At 40.0% G+C, this 25,285-nt stretch overlaps 1 non-coding gene across 1 annotated transcript; it reads right to left on the bottom strand.

The window, feature by feature from the left end:
- Window positions 1-17,001: 17,001 nt before the first annotated feature.
- TRNAM-CAU (transfer RNA methionine (anticodon CAU)) lies at window positions 17,002-17,074 on the bottom strand. Its single transcript has one exon. It is a non-coding gene; the product is annotated as a tRNA-Met (tRNA).
- Window positions 17,075-25,285: the final 8,211 nt, after the last annotated feature.

Here is a 25,285-nt window from a genome sequence, read left to right as displayed (position 1 = left end):
AATAATCAAAATCAAATATGTTTCAACGAATTTCTTTTTATTCCTCTGTTACAATATCATAATGAACAAATTCTTCTTCAATTCCATCGACTGCTTTCGTAAGTTCCTCCAAGGCATTGAAGTTATTAGTATCGACTACTGAATCACTTACAGAATTTTCAAATATCATGAAACTTTTCACGATGTCGGGATAATCCAGGGATACTTTTTTCTGTCGTCTTTTTGCCATCCAAATGGAACTGATCAGTGGGTCCGATTCATTAATGGCACGAATAAAGACATCATGTAAATTTTCTACTCTAGATCGTTTTCTTGCATGATGGGTTCGATATTTTTTCAATTGTTTATGTTGACTTTCTGCTGCCTCTTCCGCTAATGAACCAAGAGGTGCTGGTGAATGTATGATTATTTCTCCGGCATGAGCGAGAACTTTATGCACGGTTGCAGGAATTTTTTACCAATCATACAATTTAAGATAGAGCCTACATGTTTCCTTGCAATATGCATCAAATTTTTCCGGGTTTATTGGCTATTGCCAGTTAATAGCAATAAATATATTCCGGAATCTGAAAATTAACTCTTCAGCACGGAGCTTAAAAGCTTGGGATTTTCAAATGCTCTTCGACAAACGTTTCCTGTAGTACTGGTACCTGCTCCACCCGATCGTGGTTGATCTACTCTTACTCCAAATTTTTCGTAAAGCTGTGTCGTCACATGTTTTTTTCTTTGTTCATGTAGCTCTTTGAACGGTTTCGTTACCTTCCATTTTTTGATATCCATTCTGTATGCAATATGCAAAAGGCATGAAGTGGAGATATGCCGTAATGCAAGGCTTCTTCGTTTGATATAAATCCTTCCTCGAGTTTCTCTGCATCATTCATTACATTTGGTGTTGCCCCACATATTGGACAATTCTGCATCGACGAATTTCCAGTGATATAAGTTAAGACTTTTCGGTCTATCATACTGAGGACAAAATCAGAATCAACAAGTATAAACTTGTCGTTTGAGAGTTCAATTTTCACTGGCATTAGTTCACTCATTTCTTTTTCTACATCCTGTTTTGTAGCCAGAATAACTTCTTTACTCTCTTTAATGAATTCAAGGATGAATGGCCTACAAAATCGAATACTTTGAGGCATGGGATTAAACCACATAATTTCCTTTCGATCATTGTACATGAACAACTGAATTGGTGTTAAAGTGGACGAAAATACATCTGAATCGTCCTGACATCCTTCTGGTAGCACTTGATGATATTGCGAATATCCAGTTGATCCGTCCATACTCCAGCTACATAGAAGAACCAGTTCCGTAGAAACTAGATCGTTGCTATCCATATACTCGTTGAGCTCTGCATCAATTATTTGGACGATTCGTTTCACTGTACTTTCCATCCCGCCTGGAGTTTCACTCTTATTTTCAATGCACTTTCTTCGATTAATTCACTAGGAGGGGCACATATTTTTTTTCACTGCTCCGATCACATAGTAAGGTGGAAATCTTGAAGGTGATTCACTATGTATTACTTCGTATTGAAATCTACTCAATCCAGCCTCGATAAGTACACTAAAAGCCTCTTCTGGTGACATCATTCCTCGTTGATCAGTTAGTTGAGTCAGCATGGTTTTAGAGCTTTTTTGTTTTTTTTTTAAATATGCCCAATAACTTTAACTAAATTAAAATCCTTTCGATTATAAGCGGTCCGTCTTGCAAATAACAAAGCTTTCTCGATGGTATCGAATTTTGGATCAACTGCTTCTTTATCGATGACGCGACGTTTTCCTCTTTCACTCAAATCCAAGAAAGGTTTTGAAGGTCGTCCACGTTTTGTTCCCGAGGCCGAGGTTGAGGCAACACATTGCTCCTGTTCGATGAATTCCTCGATGCCAAATTCTCCATCAAGCCAATTCCGAAAATACGACTCAAATCGCTCTTTCGTGCGATTAGCTTCATGCCATTTGTTGATGTATTTAGTAACGATTTTATGGATCTTTTCATCGAGACGTTTACGTTTTTCCACCGAGATGTTATAATTTTCACAAATGAATTCAATGGCTCTGTGAACATTGTCACTATGGCTTAATTTTGCGTCCAATAGATTAATAATGGTTCTATTATCCACACCCAACCGGGGGATGTAAGATTCGCTTACAATTATGTGGGATTCATCATCAGAGGATGTAAGTGGAGACCGCATGAACCGAGGATGTGATATACCTAGCTGCGGTCCAATGCAAGAAAATTGGAGACCGAAAAATGTAGAGTGTATTAGTGAGGTAAATTTATTATGTCAAAAAAGTAGAAGGGTCTGTGCCTAGGGGCACGAGCGGAAGCTTGACGTAGGACCACTAGTGGACGGAACAAATGTGAACATTTAGTTCTTTTAATTGATCAATCATCAATTATCTTAACTCTTTCCGTTTTTTATTTGTAAGCGTATCAAATTTGTAGTATTTATTTCAAAGAGAAAGGTGATGAAGAGAATCCAAGGGACTGTCAACTTGAATATTTTCGATTCATCTACCTGACTTTAAAAGGTGTATTTTGATTTTTTTTTGTTATATATGAATTTTTAAGTTTTGTGCATTTTGGTATTAAAGTGTATTCAATTCACCCCCACACAGGATTTCCTTCCGAATTATATGAATGGGGCGGGGCGGAAAGTACCATTTGTGCAGAATATGTAAACAAGAAGGGACTTCGAGAGATTGAACTCGTGAGTGCTAATTTTTTCACATATTTGATTTTATTGGCTTTCTGGGGACTGAACATACACCCAAAGCGAATTATTTCCACTTCTCTCAAATTCTATATGGATTTTTAATACTTTCTACCAGCGTGTTCTGGAAAATGGTCGGACGATGATTAATCTCACCAATACATTCGGGCCTACAATTTCACACCTTCTGTAGAGACCCGGTTGAGCCTTGACAGCTAGCTGCTTGCGGGAACTGATGACCTTGACAAATGTCTAAAAAATACTCTTAACAAATTTATGGTGGTCCTAAAAAGGACCGTTTTGTAGTGATGGTTGAGTAATGCTGAGCTGAGCACGACGAGCTACTGATTCCGATCCTAGCCTAGCGGTGGGACTTCTTCCTCCTCCTTGATGGTCGATTTTTGCAGGCAGCCTTTCGTTGTTGTTGTTGTTGTTGAAAGCACTCCTGCTGCTGCTGGACTGGACACCACCACTTACGGTGATTGAATGAGCACCGTTTTGTGGGACCGCATCGAATTCGAATTTTAAGTCTGTGTTAGGGAATGCGCTGTTTTCAGACATTCGGTGATCATTTTGATCACCATTGCAACAGTTGGAAATTTGGTATTTTTCAATAGTGACCTATTGAAAATTAACTAAGTGTTCATTTTAGCAGATTGGTAGATAAATTTCCAACTGTTTGACTTGTTTAGAATTAAAATCTATCTGCTATTGGTCGAAACTTGACCTCTTTTCGTAATGCTGTGCATTTTGGTTTTTTGAAATTGCGTGGATTCTATAGATCCTGTGGAGATCTATCTAGCCCTGATGTATGTGTTGGTAGAGAGAAAAATGTAAACTTTGCGGAAGACGATGTCTTAACACTCGAAAGCAATTTTGTGAAATATGAATTAGAACAAATCCTAGCTAGTTCTGCATGATTATTTTGTTTGATTTTATTTATTTAATACCCGCTGGCGATTTGTTTTTTATAATAACTCCTTACTTGAAAACAGGCAAAAACTCACAAACAGGCTGCTTTTTCATGGAATACAGTGTGATAATTCATCTCACTGCGTCCTAGCAAGAAGTACGGTCGACTTGTTTCGCGCTCCGTTGTTTTGGAAGTTTTCTCGGTATTCGCTTGATATAAATTATCAGTTTTTTTCTCACTAAGTGACTCCTGGCATAGTTCCCGGTAAATTGATCGAAAAGTGAGTTTTTTTGTAGTAGAAAGTGTCATTTTCGGAACGATTAATCCGTGCTATTGGTAATTCGCAAAACAATTTGAGCATCATCGTTGCGTGGTCACGCATACGCGCTCACGCATACCCGCTTACGTATCATCATCATCGAGTGTGAGCACCCGTTTCTACATCTACATCGTTCATCAATCATCGTGCGCCTGTGTGCGCTGAGTACCGCGCCTCGATCAAGTGCACCACAGCGAAGGTCATCCACGCAGCGCGTCTCTTCCAGCCATCTGTGTAAACGCCTACACATATAACGCTCGGTGGTAGTAGTATAGGATTATCAGATAAGTTTTTGTTTTTTCTTGTTTCTTTTCCTCCCCCATTAGTTAAATTTTCATTTTGTATTTCTGTGTTTGTAGTGTTTTCTGTGTATTGTGTCTGTGCGTTCAGAGGGAGAGCGTTTTGCGCTCCCACTAGTTGAACAAAATGGATGTTTTGTCAGAAGACGACATGGATGACCATTCATCTCAGAAAAATGATGATGTCATCCATGGTTCGTCGTCTCAGTCTGACAATGAGCAGGCTGAGAAAAGCTCCAGATTGCGGGCCTACCCGAATGAATCGACTGGCCCATGGGTTGTCTATTTTCAGCCCAAAAACAAACCCTTGAATGTTGTTCAGATATCTGATGATCTGACAAAGCGATTCTCTGCCGTGACCGAAATAACGAAGGTTAGGCACAACAAACTTCGTGTGACCGTCGCTAACCTGAAACAGGCCAATGAAATTGCTGTTTCCCAGTTTTTCACACTGGAATATAGGGTGTACATTCCAGCCTCTGATGTGGAGATCGAAGGCGTGGTCACTGAGGCGAGCCTGAACCCCGAGATACTGGAGAAGCAAGCGGTTGGCCGATTCAAGAACCCCTTGCTTCCTCCGGTAAAGATACTGGCCGTTCATAGAATGAAGTCAGTATCGCTCAGCGAGGGTAAAAAGAGTTTTACCCCCACAGACTCGTTTCGGGTGACCTTTTCTGGATCTGCCCTTCCTCAATACATCGAGCTGGGAAAACTTCGTCTTCCTGTGCGGTTGTTTGTACCTCGGGTCATGAACTGCCAGAATTGTAAGCGGTTGGGACATACGGCCTCCCACTGCGGCAACAAGGCACGCTGCTCCACATGCGGGGAGAAGCATGAGGATGGCGCCTGCGCAGCTACTGCACCAAAATGCGTGTACTGCAATGGAACTCCTCCTCATGCTCTCTCGTCGTGCCCGGCGTACAAACAGCTCGGGGACAAAATGAAACGCTCCCTTAAGGAACGTTCCAGGCGGTCTTTTGCAGAAATGCTTAAGACAGCCAAGCCATCGACCAACGAAACAAATCCCTTCGCTCTTTTGTCGGATGACGAGTCTGGCTCTGACTTGGCTGAGGAGGGAGTTTCTTTCAGTTTTCCGGAAGGTTCTGCCCGGAAACGAAAACGCATCCGTTCGCGGAAAGTTGCAGATCAAGAACCCCAAATCAGCTTGCCCAAATCAAGGAGTGGTGGAAAAAAGGAGACTTCTACTCCTCCTGGATTCCGCAGAACTGATTATACCCAGGATTTTCCACCTCTTCCGGGGACATCAAAAACCCCTGATGCCCCAATTTTAAGAACAGAAACCCCTTCTTCATCTGGGCTGTTCTCATTTGATGACATTGTGGACGGTATTCTCAAATACCTCAACATTTCTGATCCTCTGAAAAGCATTGTCCTCACATTGCTTCCGACTGTGAAATCCTTCTTGAAGCAATTGACTTCAAAATGGCCCCTTCTTGCAGCTATCATCTCCTTCGATGGATAATTTTCCAAACGAGATCGGGGATTTGATCACTGTTCTACAGTGGAATTGTCGAAGTCTTATTCCGAAATTAGATTCGTTCAAGTATTTAGTCCATAACAATAATTGCGATGCATTTGCCCTCTGTGAAACATGGCTCTCTTCAGAAATTGATCTCCCTTTTTATGATTTTAACATTATTCGATTGGATCGTGAGGATTCACGTGGAGGAGGGGTACTTTTGGGGATCAAAAAGTGCCATTCCTTCTATAGAGTGAATCTTCCCGAATTCCCCGGTATTGAAGTTGTCGCATGTCAGGCTACCATTAAAGGTAAGAGCCTTTGTATTGCTTCTGTATATATTGCTCCTAGAGTCTCTGTTAATCGCAAACAACTTTTCGACATATGTGCGGTACTTCCTGCTCCATGGTTGATCATGGGAGATTTTTAACTCCCACGGTACAGGCTGGGGGGAGCTGTACGATGATAACCGTTCTACTTTGATTTATGATCTCTGCGACAACTTCAACATGACAATACTTAACAATGGAGAAGTAACACGTTTGGCTGGTCCATCCTCGAATGGTAGCAGATTAGACCTCACCTTTTGCTCCAATTCACTATCGTTGGATTGCACTTGGCATGTAATCCAGGATCCGCACGGTAGTGATCATCTGCCGATCAAAATTTCGATTGCCAGTGGGTTCAACTCGTCAGAATCCGTTAACGTCGCGTATGATCTAACCCGTAACATTGATTGGACTAAGTTCCAATCCGCGATAGACGATACTGTATCGTCAGTGGAAGAGCTTCCGCCGTTGGAGGAATATAATTTCCTCTCTAATCTCATCGTCGACAGCGCACTTCAAGCTCAAACACGACCGGTGCCGCGATCGTCTATTCGTAAGAAAACACCATCGCTCTGGTGGGATCAACAATGCACGGAGGTTTACCGTAAAAAGTCCGACGCGTTTAAACTTTTTCGGAAACGCGGAACACGCGAGCATTTCAACGCATACACATCTCTTGAACGCGAACTCAAGAGCCTCATCAAGGCCAAAAAACGGGGTTACTGGCGGCAGTTTGTAGACGGATTGTCGCGCGAAACGTCTATGAATACGCTTTGGAGTACGGCGCGAAGGATGCGTAACCGGTCTACTAACAACGAAAGCGAGGAATGCTCGGATCAATGGATTCTTAAATTCGCGCAAAAAGTGTGTCCGGATTCCGTGCCGTCGCAGTTGATTCCTCGCGAAAACGCGAATTCGGTAGACGAAATCAGTCAGCCTTTTTCAATGGTGGAACTTTCACTCGCTCTCCTTTCGTGTGGCAATTCTGCCCCGGGATCTGATAGAATCAAGTTCAACTTGCTGAAAAACCTCCCAGACGTCGCTAAGAGGCGTATGTTGAACTTGTACAATCAGTTCTTGGAGCTCAATATTGTTCCCGACGATTGGAGACGAGTAAGGGTGATAGCCATTAAAAAGCCTGATAAACCCGCGTCGGATCACAATTCGTATCGGCCCATCGCGATGCTGTCGTGTATTCGGAAATTGATGGAGAAAATGATCCTTTTTCGCCTCGACAAATGGGTTGAGACGAACCACCTTCTTTCAGATACTCAATTTGGTTTCCGTAGGGGTAAGGAAACGAACGACTGTCTCGCGTTGCTTTCCTCGGAAATTCAGTTAGCTTTTGCTAAGAAAGAGCAAATGGCTTCTGTGTTCTTGGATATCAAGGGGGCTTTTGATTCAGTATCCGTTGAAGTTCTTTCAGAGAAACTTTACATTTGTGGATTGTCTCCATTAATTAATAATTTTTTGTACAATTTGCTGTCAGAAAAACATATGAGCTTTTCTCATGGAAACTCTACAGCTTTTCGATTTAGCTACATGGGTCTCCCCCAAGGCTCATGTTTAAGCCCCCTGTTGTACAATTTCTACGTTAGAGAAATTGACAATTGTCTTAGTGACAATTGCACGTTGAGACAACTTGCAGATGACGGCGTAGTGTCTATCACAGGGCCAAAAGAGGTTGACCTGCAAGGACCCTTACAGGACAATTTGTCTACTTGGGCTATTCAGCTAGGTATCGAATTCTCCACGGAGAAAACTGAGTTGGTCGTTTTTTCTAGGAAGCATTGCCCAGCACAACCGAAACTTCAACTTTTGGGTAAACCGATCACTCATTCCATGTCTTTCAAATATCTCGGGGTCTGGTTCGATTCCAAATGCACCTGGAGATCCCACATTGAGTATCTGAGACGAAAATGCCAACTAAGGATCAATTTCCTTCGATCAATTACCGGAACGTGGTGGGGAGCCCATCCACAAGATCTTCTGACGTTGTACCGGACAACGATTTTATCGGTTTTAGAGTACGGTAGTTTTTGCTTCCAGTCGGCAGCTAAAACGCACATCATCAAGCTGGAACGGATCCAGTATCGTTGTCTTCGTATCGCGTTAGGATGCATGCACTCGACTCATACTATGAGTCTCGAAGTGCTGGCGGGCATGTTGCCACTATCCGTCCGTTTTTCAGAGTTATCCCTGAGGCTCCTCACCCGTTGCGAAGTACTGAACCCACTGGTGATCGAAAATTTTGAGAAGCTTCTGGAGCTAAATCCTCAAACATGTTTTATGACTTTGTACTACCTATATTTAACACAGGATGTCAGCCCTTCAAGAAATAATCCCAATCGTGTAATCTTCTCCGATTTCGGCAATACAGTGAATTTTGATTTATCTATGACGCAGGAAATCCGCGGAATTCCAGAGCATCATCATCATATGATTGCTCCGTCATTATACGCTGCAAAGTTTGGCCATGTTGATTCTGCAAGAACGTTTTTCACAGATGGATCTCTAATAGAGGAGTCCGCTGGTTTTGGTGTATTTAATGAATTTCATAGCGCCTCTCGAAAACTTGAAGCTCCTTGTTCTGTGTATGTGGCTGAACTGGCAGCAATTCACTACACTTTGGAAACTATTGCTTCACTTCTTCCACACCACTACTTTATTTTTACGGATAGTCTCAGTTCTGTCGAGGCTATCCGTTCCATTAGGCCGGTAAAGCACTTCTCGTATTTTCTCTTGAAAATACGAGAACTGCTTAGTGCTTTAACCGTGCGCTCTTTCATCATCACCTTCGCGTGGGTCCCTTCGCATTGCTCAATTTTGGGCAATGAGAAGGCGGATTCACTTGCGAAGGTGGGCGCTATGGAAGGCGACATTTATGATCGACAGATCGCCTATAGTGAATTTTTCTCTATTTATCGTCAGCAGTCGCTCGTTAGCTGGCAACATCAATGGAGTGAAGGGAGCTTGGGACGATGGCTACATTCAATTATCCCTAAGGTGTCGAAGTTTGCATGGTTCAAAGGGTTGGGCTTGGGTCGAGACTTCATACGCGTGATGTCTCGTCTCATGTCCAATCACTATTGTCTAAACGCTCACTTGTTCCGTGTGGGGTTGGGAGACAGCAATCTCTGTGAATGTGGACAAGGTTACCAGGACGCTGATCACATCCTTTGGTCTTGTGCGGAGTATCGTGGAGTCAGATCACATTTTTATGATTCCCTTCGGGCTCGAGGTAGACAACCTAATGTTCCAGTTCGGGATATTTTGGCTAGACGCGATCTGGAGTTTATGAAACTCATATATGTTTACTTTAAGGATATTAACCTTAGATTGTAAGTTTGATTAACCTTGTGTTTAGTTTGTATTTTGTACGTGTGGGGGTTTTTTTTTTCAATGTTTGTTTTCAAGATGAATAGAAATAATTTCATGCTTTAGGATTAATTAAATAGTTGTATCGTAAACCACATTTCAAACCTCCTTCTTCCCTTTTCCCATCCAAAAAATTGTAAATCTCCACTAACCTCGAGGCAACCGCGAGTACTCGGTCCAGTTCCTTTAACTTTAAATTTAAGACAGTAATAATGTATAACGCAAAGGATAACTCGGCTCTTTAAAGTTTATTCGATTGAGCCTGTACAAATAAAGTAATTATATAAAAAAAAAGTGTGATAATTCAATAATCAATAAATTATCTCAACATTTAGTGGCAAACCATTCATAAAGTTTGGTAACATACAAAAAAATCTATAATCCACATTAAATGTCATATGTGAGCGCCGATTGAAACTACCTTTTCTTCAACACTGCAAGGGTGATTGATTAAACGAAAGAAACGAATGGTGCGGAATGAAAGCCGAGGAAAAACTAATTGCACCAATATATTCAGGCCTACAATTCCACACCTTCTATAGACATGTTGAGCTTTGATAGCTAGCTGCTTGCGAGAACTGATGACCTTGACCAATGTCCAAATAATACTCTTTAACAAATTTTTGGTGGCTATGAAAAGAACCGTTTTGTAGAGTGATGGTTGAGTAATTCTGAGTTGGGTGTTCAACACGGATGAGGCTGTCGAGCTGTATGTCGTTTGGAGCGAGGGTGACACGCTTGGCATAGATGACCGACCCGCGGCGACTCACGAAGAGCTACTGATTCCGATCCATAGCATAGCGGTGCAGCTTCTTCCTCCTTTGATGGTTGCTTATGTGGGCTCTGCAGCTCGTTGCTTGCAGGAAGCCTTTCGTTGTTACTGGAGAACAATTTTCAACGCCACACGCCGAAAGCACTGCTACTGCTGCTACTGCTCCTACTAATTTCGACGACCGAACACCACCACACAGTGGTGTGGTCGTTGGGAGCGTGTGGTTCTGAGAGGTTCTGAGTATGGCGATGAGTGTGCAAAATATTACGCAATTCCATCCTCCCTATTCGCACGCGCCCGAGGATCGGAGGCGAATACCACTTCGATTTGTTTCGTCTACTTACTACTCTCTGACGACTGTGCTGGGGAAGCAGCATATGCATGTAGGTAATTGGTGAATTTGTTAGTTAATTCGACGCTTTTGGACAATGCTGGACATTTACCAGTTTTTCAATAGATTCTTGTTGAAAATCAACATTCGAAAGCATTGTTATCGATGCGTAGTCATATTTCTGATCGATTGGTGATAAAATTATTGAAATTGGACCAGGGGCAGCTGAGTTAATAGCGTTCAAAATCTTTCTTAATTTGTTACATGTTCCATTTTCGGTTTTCACAAAGTGTACCCCCATATAGAAATCAAAGACGTAGTCCTACGTAAAAAAAAAAAATAGGAATAAGGTTGCCGACTGGACTCGAACCACGAACGTTGTGATTATCAAACCTGTACTTTCTCCACTGCTCTCTCCATGCATCTGAATAAGGATCCTAAAAGCAAACAAGAAGCGTTCCTTTCCTCTCACACTCGACTTCGTATGCTTTTTCTGCTGGAGAGATTCGCGGCAAGGGTGTGCGTCGTTCTACCATGTTATACATAAAAATCAAGGCAAATGCTTGCTTGTGTAGGTGAAAGCACAGACAGAACACGAAATAAAAAGGCAAAAAACCATTACATCGCCTGTAAGGTCAACTTCTAACATTCGCTGCGATGTTCATGAACAGAGGATGATAGGAAATGGAACTAACATTCATTGTAATAGATTTTTGGTTTGCGTGCATGCTCACACTTGGTCTCAACCGTAAATTTGAATTACACTGTAGTAGTTTAAATAAAAGCTACACAAAATACACTATGGCTTCAAATTGACACTACAGTAGGTTAAGTACAGACTTAGGCATTGTACAAGCCAGTTGGCTGTAATTGCTGGACCGAAGGTTTTTCTTCGCCGTCGAAACAGCTGCCAAAAGGGCCAGTAGAATGGCTACACTACTTGCACTTATTTTGCTATCTTCACTCTTTCACTAGAGCGCAAGACTAGCACACATCGATCGCGCACCCTTGGAGGAATTGAAATCTTCTGCTTTCCCACTTTGCACTAAAGTCGCGAACAAGCACTAAAACCTACTTTCGGACCTTGGATAAAGAAATTTGTGTTTAGTTTTGTCGCGCACAATCGACCGTGTATTCACGCTGTGAGTTGGGTTTGGACTGATTGTTTTTATCGGGTTGACCACTGACCTCTCATCGATCGGGTGATCAAGTGTTATGCTTGTGTACGGACACTGGTATTCGTTATTACTCTCTCTCTCTCATCTTATAAGTATATAAGCCGTAACTTTAGGGTAGGTTTGACAATCTTTAACTTAAATATATATAGTTTAGATTTAGGATTACGGTAAGGCCTCAACAGGTATAAATTAAACTCATCCGCGCATATCCGTAGGTACATACTTACGCATATGCTTCTATAATCGTCATAACCCAGGTACTTACTTTAGAATAAAGCATAAACGAATGTAGTTGTACGTTCATCCAACAGTGAACTTTATGATAATGATGACTTCTTTTTGTACAAAAGCTTAAGCATTTTTTAAAAGTTGGTCATGAAATATTAGAAAATGTTCTTTAACAATATATTTCGACTATACCAACCGAATATAACTCCAAAAGTTGCAAAATAATTGTTGAAAAAGTTTGTTTCCAAGCCGGCTCTTGTACAATTTGAAATCTCCCATAATAACCGAAAATTTTCAAATCGCTTATATTTCCAATGGGGCAGGTTGGGGCAGACAAACTCTTCAGTACTTGTTAGAGTACACTCAAAACTTTATCCAGAGCTGAGAATTAGCCTGGGAATGTGCGAGACTCGAAAGTTTGTGATCAATAAAGTTAAACTTTCATTTATTTTCAATTATTTTTTTTCTATTTTTATTTTTTATTTTTTTTGTCTCCATCAAATTTCCAAATAGATTTTATTTTCGAAAAGCTTATTAAATTACCTTTCCAACGATGTATAATGATGTGGTAGTTATATGATAAATAGTGGATGAAATTTTATTTGAGTGGTAGTGTATTTTTGCGGCAAAATTTCTTACTCTTTTTTGACTTCGACATCCGATATCTCAGAAACTAAAACCAAAGATGAATACTAAGATGAAACTGTCGGAAGAAAAACTTTCTATTTTAGTGTCTTCTTTCATGGTCCCTTTCATCCAATGAGAACCCCCCGTATTCAAGGTAATTTTGTGGTTTTGCTGCCCCCTCGGAAGAGATGAAATTTTGTGCTCATTTTTATCAAAACAATCACACCAAAATCAGAGATGTCCCATTTTTTAATTACTCGATTAACAACTAATCGATTATTTTTTGTTCGCTGTGCTGCCATTTTTCCACCAAGGAGAGTGCAAAACATGTTTGAAACGATCGGTGATGATCCTGTGGAGATGGTAATGCTTATATCGGCATGATCTAACCGATTATAAATAGTTTACTTTTCGGTTCGTTAATCGATTAAACGATTATTCGAATGAAAATCGGACATCACTAGATGAATGTGAAACATCATTTCAAATATAAGGACCGTTCATAAATAATGATACAATTTGAAAGGGACCGGGGCTAATCACAAATTATGTCTCCATGGTAACTGAAATAAACACGAGTGTTCACCGGTTGCTAAAACTGCTAGAAGCTTGAAACTTTCAGATTCTCTTAGTTGAAATGTTACCTATCGACCAAAAATAACGAAATAAGGGTTAATGAAAGTCGATTTTTTTGATTTTGACCGCCTGATATCTGATAGTGCACTGGAAGCGGCTCCAGTTCTGATGGAGGAGGATTTTTGGATAGCGGAAGATAAAGTGTTTATTGTGTTGTACCTTTTGACTATAGTTTTAAGATGTATTGTACAGTGACCAAGAATCCTCGGCTCTGTAAAGTTAATTCGGTTGAGCCTTATCAAATAAATTAATGAACAAAAAAAAATATCATGTGTCTACAAAATGTGCCTTAATTTTGCGCTTATTGTGAAACACATCCATTTCATGTGTGAATCTTATGCTATGAATCATGCCTGAACACTATGGATTTGAAATGTGACATACTTGGGTTCTATGTGCCTCATTTGGTGATATCAATAGCTTTACACATCATAGTTCAATATTCTGAAATATTCTACTTTATCGACTTCTACTTTGCCGACTCTAAAAATGAATCTACAAATATATATCACATATCTTTTTAATGGGTCTGATTTTGGGATTCGATCATGTACTATTGGGGTGTGCTGCTGCCGGAGTCTTCGTTCGATCTCACTGTGCCACGGTTGTTCTTATATATGAGGTGGGTTGATAGAATAAAGTCGCAAGCCTTGTTTTCGATTTTTACCTTTCACATCGCGTTGAAATGCAAAACGCTTTAAATCCATCTGTTTTGAACAGTAGTGTGATTCAATGTGCAATACACTTGAATAGATAGTGAAAGATTTTTAACATTTCAAAGTTTTAAACACTATAAATTAACGTGTATAACAAATTGAACCAAGCTGAAATACACTTTAAGTAAATGTGATGGTGCATATAAAAAAATTAAGTGTTTAAACACTTCGATCAAACGTGTGAAATTTTTTGAGTGTAGGACAAGAGTTAGTGCTCATGCCCCAACCGTCAGAAGAAAGTAGAGCATCACTTAACCTTTCTAGTTTTGGTGCTTCGAACGACCAACCAATCATATATTTATCAAAATCAGAACGTACGGTACGAGATGTCCACGTTTCATCCATTTATTAGATTCTGAACCATTGTGTTTAAATCTTCGATTAAAACAGGCCCGGTGTTTTCTGAATCATCTGGCCCCTAAAATGCTGCACAATAGGCCCGGCCGTTTTGATATGTGTGACGCATCTTCGATGTGAAACATATATCAAATAGACAAGAAAAATGATGTATGTAAGTATATATTTTATTTTCCAAGATGCTTGCAAGAACTAGCTGTGTTGGTGTTAGACTAGATTAGATTAGATTAGATTAGATTGTAAACATTATTAGATGTTATAAGTAAAGGGTGTCCACGATGAAATTGCCACACTATGAAATTGCTCTAACTTTTTAACCGTTGGGTAGAATTTAATGAAAATTTGGGTGGATTTAGTTCATAGTGCATTATTTACATCCTGCAAGTTTTAAAGTCCTGTGATCAAAACTCGCGGAAATGGAGTCGAAAGAACAGCTCGTGCGTGATAAAATCTTGCGCATTCATCACGAGAACAAGGATCTCTCGCATCGTTCCATCGCTAAAACGTTGGGAATCGCGAATTCCACGGTGTCGCGAGTGATTAAGCGGTTCGAGGAATGGTTGACCACCGATCGGAAGCCCAGAAGTGAAGGAAAAAGTATTCCGTGCAACACCAAAAATCACAACCGCGTAGTTGGGGCCTTCAACCGAAATCCGAACGCCTCCGTTAGGGATGTGGCTAAGAAGCTGCACCTAAGCCGAAGTTTTGTCCAGAAGGCCAAAACTAAGGCTGGGCTTCGAACGTTCAAGGTACAAAAGGCCCCTAATCGCAACGAGAAGCAGAACAAGTCCGCCAAAACCCGTGCCAGGAAGTTGTACCTCAACATGCTGACGAAAGTTGAATGCTGCATCATGGACGACGAAACATATGTGAAGGCCGACTTCAAACAGATCCCCGGCAACCTGTTTTTCACGGCCAAGGATAAGTTCAGCGTTCCGGAGCATGTCCGCACTCAGAAGATGTCCAAATTTGCGAAGAAATTCCTGGTTTGGCAAGCCATCTGCACGTGCGGGAAGCGGAGTGCACCTTTCGTGACCCAGGACACGATGAACGGACAGGTGTACATAAAATAGTGCCTCCAGAAGCGGCTGCTTCCTCTCCTGAAGGCCCACAACGTCCCAACAATCTTCTGGCCGGATTTGGCCTCATGCCACTACTCCAAGGACGTGCTGAAGTGGTATGCGGAAAATAATGTCAATTTCGTGCCGAAAATGTTCAACCCTCCCAACACTCCGGAGCTCCGCCCCATCGAGAAGTACTGGGCGATTATGAAGCAGCACCTTCTTAAACGACCTAAGGTAGTGAAGACAGTCGAGGAACTGAAGAAAGTATGGGTTTACATGCAAAAAACGGTTGATTCACAGGTTGTGCAGAATCTTATGGCCGGGGTTAAGGCCAAGGTGCGGGCATTTGCGTATGGACTGTAAATAAAATACGAGTAAAATGGTAAAATGAAGTTTAATAGTTATAATAGTTATCCCTGAAAATTTGATGGCAATCGGATGAAAACTCGAATTTTGCGAATCAATTTTGTGTGTGGCAATTTCATCGTGGACACCCTTTAAGATACAAGAAGATGTTGCAAAGTATGTGTTTGACACATAAAACCTGTGGATCCTAAGAGTCGCAATAAGCGATTTTATGATTTATAAAATTGATAAAATCGCTTATTGTGACTCTCAGGATTTCAACTGACGGTTATCGATTAACAAATCTTGGGCCTCAAGGCGGAAGTCGAAACGAGGCATTTTTTGTATGAACGCTTGCATGAAATAGTCTGTCGTTTAGCCTTCCACAATGAGGCCCCTAATCTCCATGTTGAGGAAATTAAGGGCAACAATGACCATACGATTATTGTCAGCATATTAAAGACATTGATTTACGCCAACCCACAGGTGATTGATTCAAGCTACGGTGGGCGTATAAAGTTTACTAACTAATGTCTGGTTCGAATGCAGTTCCCATTCGCCGTTCTTTATGTTCAATGTAAATAGTTCGTTTACCTTTCGAGACACTACCCATAATATTCCAACATCGGCTCGAGTGTTTTTGTTTGGGCTTTTAGGTCATGTTTTATGCTAATAGCTTGTAATACTTGACACGCTGCCAATTGGGTTCGATTTGCAGGAAAACAAAAGAAATAAAAATTTAAGCCTTGCCCAACGACGAAAACGAAGCACAACAGAACCGAAAGAAACGAACAAGTTGAATTTTTTTATGCTCGCTCGCTTTAAAATCGGACTCGTGTACATGTTTATTTGTCTCGTGCGTTGATCTTCTTGTCCCGGTCTTATTCCACGATGAACGAAGAAAACTTCGCAAACGGCAAGAAGAAAGAAGGAAAGACGACGATTGATCAAATTGTGGAGACAAGGTGGAGAGCACTCTTCTCCGACATTTGCATATAACAAAAGGAAGTGTTGAACAGATTGAGCTCAGATAAGACTTATTCAAATGTCTATTGCCATGCGACTGGTCGTACGACGGCTATGATATGTACGTTGTTGCGTAAACCTCTACCCAGCTTATCAATTTAAACGTGTGAGTGAGTCGTAACAGTACATATGCGAGCAGTACGATGACCCTGTTCGGTTCCAGTTGCGAGCGTATTGTCCAATTATGGACCTCGGGTGAAAGCATAGCCATTAGATATTTACATATATATGATTGTAATTTCGAATGATTAGGAAATAGCAAAAACAACAAAAAGTACTCCTGCCCCGAGTGAGGATCGAACTCACGACCTTAAGATTATGAGACTTACGCGCTGCCTACTGCGCCATCGAGGCTGTGTGTTTTAGGCCCAACCCTCATATAGTACAAGGCCATTTGTAATCTAGCTCACACACAGGAGCAACATGCCGAGCTGCCACACCCGAGCTGCTTTAATCATTATCAACGCAACACGTTCGTTCGCCCGGATTTGGTTGTTCTGCAGTAAAAAATAACTGCACTTTTACCGCATTTGTTTTGAATATGTTGTTTCACAATATTGCTGGGTTCGGCCGGGACGTGCGGTAGCATTCGACGAATAAGACCAAGCACCGGAAAGAAGATGCAAAGAAACCATACCGGCACGGCACGGCACTAAGAAAATCGCGGCTTCGCTCTGCCACACCAGCCTGCCACAAAATTTCAAAATAATAATAAGTAGGTACCTATATTCAAACAATCTTTTCGTTTCACCAGCATCGTGAAGAGACCTAACGGAGTATAGTAGGCAGAGTGACAAGCGATCGAGCGAGAAAGTTCAAAGGCATCATACGAGAGAGGGGCATGGGAAGGAGCTAAGGAGGCAAAGGAGGCAAAGGCAAGTGGAGGCCATGGAAAAAGAAGAACGTTCAAAGCATGCAAATAAGAGAAAATAACAAAAACAGCGCACGCCGATGCTGAAGCCGAATCCGTTCGTTGTTGGGGTTGTTGTTGTTGGAGAAATAAATGGGGGGAAAATAACCAACGGGAAGAAATTGTGACAACAGCCAGTGGGTGAGAGTGTATGTGAGTCGAAAACACGAGATAGAAAGGAAATAAAAAAACGTAAACAAAGTTGAAAGTATACGCTGCTCGAAGGCTGAAATGGAAAAAAAATGAGGCAAACAATATTTAGCAGAGTGCGAAAAAAAAATCGGTTTGCCGAGCGTACGGACTGGAGTAGGAACGGAATCAAAACAGCTCGTGGCGCGTTTTCTTCGGGATGGTCGTGTTGTAAAATGGTTCAAGCAGCCTTCGCTGAATAGATGTAATGGATATTTGAGTCAGTGCTATGGTTTGTCAATATTGTTCATGGAAAGCGTCCATTACACATGTCAATATATTGACAATAAATTAACATACTGACAATATTATTGAAAAGGTGATATTGATGACGATGATTGATGACAAGTATTGACGAAAAGCTGATTTTCAATTCACTTTGTCAATACTTAGAGTATATTGACAAAACCGTAAATTTTGCCATCAATATCACCTATATACGAATATTGACAACATTATTGAAGCCTTTCTACCTTATTAATAGATTGAGTCAATATTACTTGTCTCAATTTCCCCTCGCAAGAATCATGGATCAGCGAAATAAAGCGAAATAAACCTATACACTCAAAAAAATTTACACGTCATAATGTAAAACACATCCATTTCATGTGTGAATCTTATGTGGACCGTACACGATTGCTTTTATTGACAATAATCGTATTGTCAATACATTCAATATTGACGTCAATACATCGGTATTGACAATATTTCTGTATTCACATCATCAATATTAATGTCAATAATTCCCCTTCCCGTCAATATATTGATACGTGTGGGGTTTGCTTTATGCTATGAATCATGCCTGAACACTATGGATTTGAATTGTGACACACTTGGATTCTATGTGCTTCATATGGTGATATCAATAGCTTTGCACATCATAGTTCAATATTCTAAAATATTATACTTAATCGACTTCTTCTTTGCCGACTCTAAAAATTAATCGACAAATATATAAACAAAACTGCCAGAGGCCAGAGCTTTCATATATCTTTTTAATTTGGCATTCAATTATGGACTGTTGGGGTGTGCTGCTGCCGGAGTCTTCCCCCTGTGCCACGGTTGTTCTCATATATGAGGTGGGTTGATAGGATAAAGTCGCAAGTCTTGTTTTCGATGTTTACCTTTCTGAGCAAGCAATTCACATCGCATTGAAATGCAAAACACTTTGAATCCATCTGCTTTGAACAGTAGTGTGATTCAATGTGCAATACACTTGAATAGATAGTGAAAGCTATTCAACATTTCAAAGTTTGAAACACTAGAAATTAACGTGTATAACACATTGTACCAAGGTGAAATACACTTAGAGTAAATGTGATTGTGCATTTAAAAAATCAAGTGTGGAATTTTTTGAGAGTAGAAAATACAAGCTACACACCGAATTCGGATCACCGAAGTCGAAAATTTTTTGCCGGGTTTTCGAACAGCTGCAAAAGTTGGTAAAATTTCAAATTACCGTTGCTCGTAACGATTTAACGATTAACGATTTTAAACTTATTTTGATTACTAAATTGGATTTACTAGGTCCGTACAAATTCGGAATACATTCTCAGGCCTGGTTTAGTGTGTACCAAGCATGGAAAATCATTTGCATTCATTTCATACATTCATTTACATTCAGTTGCCTCTAACTTTTGTCATCAACAGCATTCCACAAAATGATGTATATAGCTTTTGTAGGTACTGTTATAAGCTACAACTTTTGTTAGCAAGTCAAATCCGTATCTCTGATGCATGACGAACAAGAGCGAACAGAAGCCACTACTGTTTTTCAGTGAATGTATTTTACATTCACTGAAAAACAGTAACAAGTTCTGCCCGCTCTAGTTCGTGATGCATAAGAGATACAGATTTGAGTTATGAACAAAAGTTGTAGCTAATAACAAAACCTACAAAAGCTATATACATTATTTTGCGAAATGCAGTTGATGACAAAAGTTAGAGGCAAATGAATGTAAATGAATGTATGAAATGAATGCAAATGATTTTCCCTGCCTGGTGTGTACCATATTTTTTTATGAATTTTTAGAATGGTGTTAAATAATGACCTACAGACTAAATTTTTTTCGCCGAGATTCCTACAGCCGAGTAGTTCTGCAATTTATTTAGCTGTGATTCAGTAAAACAATTGCCGAGACTCAGCTAACAAATATCATTTTGCTGAGATATCAGCTAACAAACAGATATTTTGCAGATATATTAGCAAAAGTTAATGCCGAAGTAATCGGCTGTTGGAGATTTTACCGAGCTAGATTGAGTGTGTTTTACATTCTTAAGTTTTCATAACAGTTTAAAGGAATGCAAACACGTCAATTGCCAATTTCTCGTGAATAAAAGAACAATCTCGCAAACAAACTATACCAAATGATAGAGGAATCATTCCTCTACCTGTTTGTGTTGTTATATTCGCGAGAAATCGGCAAATGACGTGTCCGTTTACAAAAGCAATTACGCCCTTATCTCGAAGTTCTCCGGAATTGTTGTAACGTTTTGACAGGATACAGAAAATACACAGGACAACATATAACACATGCAGATACATGTGTTTTTACAAACTGATCGAATTGAATCAAATCGACTGTTGGTGCGTGAAATTACCACTCGTGTGAAATAATCCACGTTCAAGGTTTACAGTTTCCTAAATAGAAACTATTATGCTGATAAACATTCTTAAATGAAAAACATGCATATAATTATTAATTAACTTTATGAGTAGGTATGTGAAACAATGAGGTGTCCCACAGGTGTCGAATGGTTCAAAGGGTTGGGCATGAGCCGCGACTTAATACGCATTATAGGGAAGAGCGCTACTTCGTCGTAATCGCCCATTTCCGTTCTATCGAGCAGAAATCATCAATTATATCAATGATTTCACCTCGTACAAATCAATAATACGTTTGTTCCGATCCGTTATTTCATAAGCCACAACATGAACCCTATTACAGTGCATTGTATGAATATTTACACACATTGTTTTCAAAACAAAAGAAGCGCTCCTAGCGAATCCACTTTTTCTTCCATCATCCGTAGTGCGGGATGTGCTTAGTAGGACGGAAATTAGATCAAAACCCCTATCAAGACTTATGTCCAATCACTGCTCGTTAGACTCGTATTTCTATCGAACTGGGCTCTCAGGCAGCAATTTATGTGCGTGTGGCAGTGGTTATCACGATATCGAGCATGTTGTTCGGTCATGTACCTTACACCGTGTTGCCAGATCTGAGTTATCCACATCCCTCAGGGCCCGAGGAAAACAACCCGCGATACCCCTTAGAGATGTCTTGGCGAGCCGAGACCTCGACTATTTGAATTTAATTTATGTGTTTTTAAAACGGATAGATTTGAGGATTTAGTAGTTAGTGTCATCTTGTGTTCTCCCAAGTTGTTAGCTGCCCATCGGTGTACCCCCATGTTTGTCTTTTTCATCAGAGTGTCGCCTAGTTCGAGATCAAGAGCACATTGGTCTCCAAACCTTGTGTTCACAATCCCTACCCTGCCATCCATTTGTTACAATTTGTTACCCCTAACCTCGAGATAGCCGCGAGTAATCGGCCCCCGCTTTGCTAACGTTAGTTTTAAGTAATTTTGTTGTCTAAACAATGAATATCGGCTCCGCAAAGCTACAGCAAATGAGCCTGGAAAAATAAACGAATTATTAAAAAAAAAAAACGATGTTATATCCCACACGAATATTTAACAACATGGCAACACTGTATGCGCGAAGGTGCTTTGTGAGTCAGTCGGTCTAAATGTCGTACGTTTTCCCTCCTCTTGGGTAGGGGAAGAATATTGACAAAGTGAACTGAAAATCAGTTTTTCAACAATACTCATCATCAATCCATCGCCAACAATATTATCTTTTCAATAATATTGGCAGGATGTCAATTTATTGTCAGTATATTGACTCGTGTAACGAACACTTTATACCCCGTACAGACTATGGCTTATATCATGTAATATAGGCTGTCTTGCAATGAGCACTCATATATCTAGTTTTCACTGGAAATCCTATGTACGAGTGCTCATTTGCAAGACAGCCTATATTACATGATATAAGCCATAGTCTGTACGGGGCGTTATAGTACGTTCAGACTACAGAGTTTCAACATGTTATAACTGTTGTCAAATAATTGCAACACAGAAACGACCATCAAGATAGCGCTAAGACAGGAAGGTCCCGAAGAAACGTGCTCAACTTTTTGGCTCAGCTCTGATACTATCTTCGGTCCCAAGGTAATCGATGCACCTCTCGAAACATAGGAAAATCCACTATCCCCTCATTTTATCTGTCAAACTTTCATACACTCAAAGATAAATTAAATCAAAAAAGCTTAAAAAGTATGCAGTTTCTCGCTTCACCTTATTGAGTCCGAGCCATGATTACTTTGTCAGTAGTCAAGCATGATTAAAATTGGAATAATCTTTCCATTATTAAATTTAATTCTTGTTCAATACTGATATATAATAAAAAAAAGATTAAAATTCAATCAAAAATGTTTAAAATAGAATCAAAAATGATTAAAAAATATTCAAAAAAAGATAATCTACAATCTAATCAACCATGATTAAACTGGAATTAATATCAGATGCTTATTTTTCAGAAAGAGAGGATTAATTTTTAATCATTCGATATGATTAAACTGAGTTTAATGTCATATTGATTAAATTTCAAGCAAAATGGGAATAGTTCAATTTATCAGTGTAGCGAATCAAAACAAACATAGTACTGCACTGAAACAAAGATAATAGTTAGGAATACTATTTTGCAGAAAACACTTATTTTCAGAATAACTACGTTTAAAACCGTTAAATCTACCATGATTTCAGTATAGTTGACTATAAATATAATCAAATTTACTGCCATTCTGTCAAAACTACTATGCTTACTCAAACGGCATAGTAGTTTTGATAGAAAAAATAGTAAAATTAAATGAATTTCGTTTCTGCAAAAATCTATTGGTGGCAGTATTTAATTTAAACCATCAATATAGTATTTTTGCCAATGGATTTTGTTTCTGTGTGGAATTTCGACTACACTGAAAAAAAGTTTTCACTTAGTTTCTATTAGGAACGCACATAGTATTTTTCCAAAACAAAAACGATGATTTTTACCTGAATATCACATAGCATTAGAAATTCTATATGAGAAATCATATGCACACTAAGATTTTGTTTTCGTGTTCGGTAAATTTTACCGAAATCAGAACAGCTGAACGTTCGGTAAAACTTTGACCTTCATTTTAAAGGCTATTGAACTTGAAAATACTTTCAAAACATGGTCAACCTTGTTTAAAGGATCAAATCTTGTCATTTTAGTGGAGATTTAGTTTCAAAGTAGCTGAAAAGCAAATGAATTGAATTGCATAAATTTTACCGAACAGTTCAGCTGTTCAGATTTCGGTTAAAATTACCGAAGTCGGCGATAATTTCTAAGTGTGTAGATTTCATTTGACACATAACGTTCATGTGATTTAGTGGTGCATTTTCCAATTATGGGATCACATGAAAGTTATGTGAAATTCACATGAATATTTTCCACTGGTTATGTGATTTATTTTATGAGTGTAGAATGGGATACGTTAATCGTTTGCTTGGGACCAATAGGCTAGTCAAGTAGTGAGCCAATTTAAAATCGTTAGTTTCGTATTGATTGTTGTTATAACTATATAGTCTGAACAAAACATTTAGCATAGAGGTAACTCTAAGACCAGAAGGTCCAGAAGAAACGTGGACAAGTTTTAGGCTCAGCTCTCGTACTTTCTTCGGTCTCAAGCTAATCGATGCACCCCTCAAAACACAGGAAATCCACGAACCCTTCTGTCAAACTTTCATAGCGAATGGAGAACGTTAATTGATTTGCTTGGGACCAATAGGCTAGTCAAGTAGTGAGCCAATTGTAAATCGTTAGTTTCCACTCGTTGGTATTAGTGTATGGTTATTAATGTTGTTAATGTTTATATATTGATAATATTGTAAAGAAATATTGACGTGTGTAATGGGCGCTGAAAGAAGATATGTTACGTGATATTGATAGAAATATTTCAGTTGTTTTTCTGAATAAAATTTCAACGACAGAGTCTTTTGCTAACATCTCATTGTTTTTTTTATTGTCAACAGCAGAAGATAACCATGATAAGACCAAAGGGTAGGTCAATCCGCACACCAATCTTGGGTCAAAATTTTTCTCAGTGTGCTGTAAGTGTACCGTTGGTGTGCTGATTGTGCCGGCGGTTGCGGGCATAGGGCAAGCTGCTATTTTAAAAGAAATACGAATAGTATGGTATACTTGGCAACCCAGTATTTCTGACAGCTTGAATGTTCAGGTTTGCAATCGCAACGGCTCCGAAAATGTCGAATATCGTGGTCGATAAGGATTCTTTCTACCGACGAATACAACGCCTCTACGCCAGCTGGAAGGAACCAGAGTTTCCCATGTTGATTCGCTGCAGAAGGTGGATTGCATTCTGACGGCAAATCATCCTCGCTGAAGACCTGGCTGCTGGGATTACGGTGCTGTGCAAAAAGTCAATTTTTTTCCAGACCAGCAAGAAGAAGGTTGATTCCCTGAAGCAGATCGAGAATGAGGGTGAGGAGGGAGTTCCGTCGGTGAAGCTGCTGGTTCGGGATAAGAACGACAAAGACAAGGCCAATTTTGACAAGCTGCTGGAGGCTATTAAGGGATCCAAGGATGGCAAAACTTTGGGCGTTTTCTCCAAGGAAAACTTTCCGGGTGGCGAGTCCTCTAAGGAGGGCTCCGAGGTTATCACCATCAGACGGTAGATATATTCAACAAGTACCCCAAGGATCACGTCATGGAGATTATGGCTGCTGATAAGAAAGTAAAACATGCCAAACTGTCGGAGGGTGTCGAGCAGGCACTGATGGACAAAAGCTACGTCTCCGGTGTGGATACCAACTAGTTGGACATGTGCTACCCGTCGATTATCCAGTCGGGTGGCCATTACAGCTTGAGCGACAAGAACTATCTGCACATTGGATCTATCATCTGTACTCTGGGTGCTCGTTACAAGTGCAACTACTACAATGTCATCCGAACGTTGCTGGTTGCAATCCGACGGAAACGATTCCGAAGCACTACACTTTACTGCTCGATCTGCAAGAGGAACTACTGAAGGTGATGGTTCTGGGTAAGAAGCTCTCGGAGGTTTTCGACGTCGAAATGGTTTATGCCAAGAAGAAGGATCTCAAATTAAGACGTTCGGTTTTACCATCGGGTTGGAGTTCCGGGAGAATTCGTTCGAAATTCAGGTTAAAAACTGTAAGTTAATTATTGTTCAAATGAGTTTGGTTTGGTAGACGACCAATTGACCGACTACTTTTCACGGCACAATCGCACGCAATTTTTATTGCTTCCACTCAACCTAATTAACTTTTATTTTCATTAAAAAAAATCGAAAACCATTTATTTCATCTCGTATAAGATGACACGTATCCGAAAATAA

The sequence above is a fragment of the Ochlerotatus camptorhynchus genome, unplaced genomic scaffold (genome assembly GCF_037179485.1).
Source record: "Ochlerotatus camptorhynchus isolate MF236.1 unplaced genomic scaffold, CSIRO-AGI_Acam_v1.1 ptg000116l, whole genome shotgun sequence".
NCBI classification, from domain to species: Eukaryota; Metazoa; Arthropoda; class Insecta; order Diptera; family Culicidae; genus Ochlerotatus; species Ochlerotatus camptorhynchus.
This window is presented reverse-complemented; position numbering and strand designations above follow the sequence as displayed.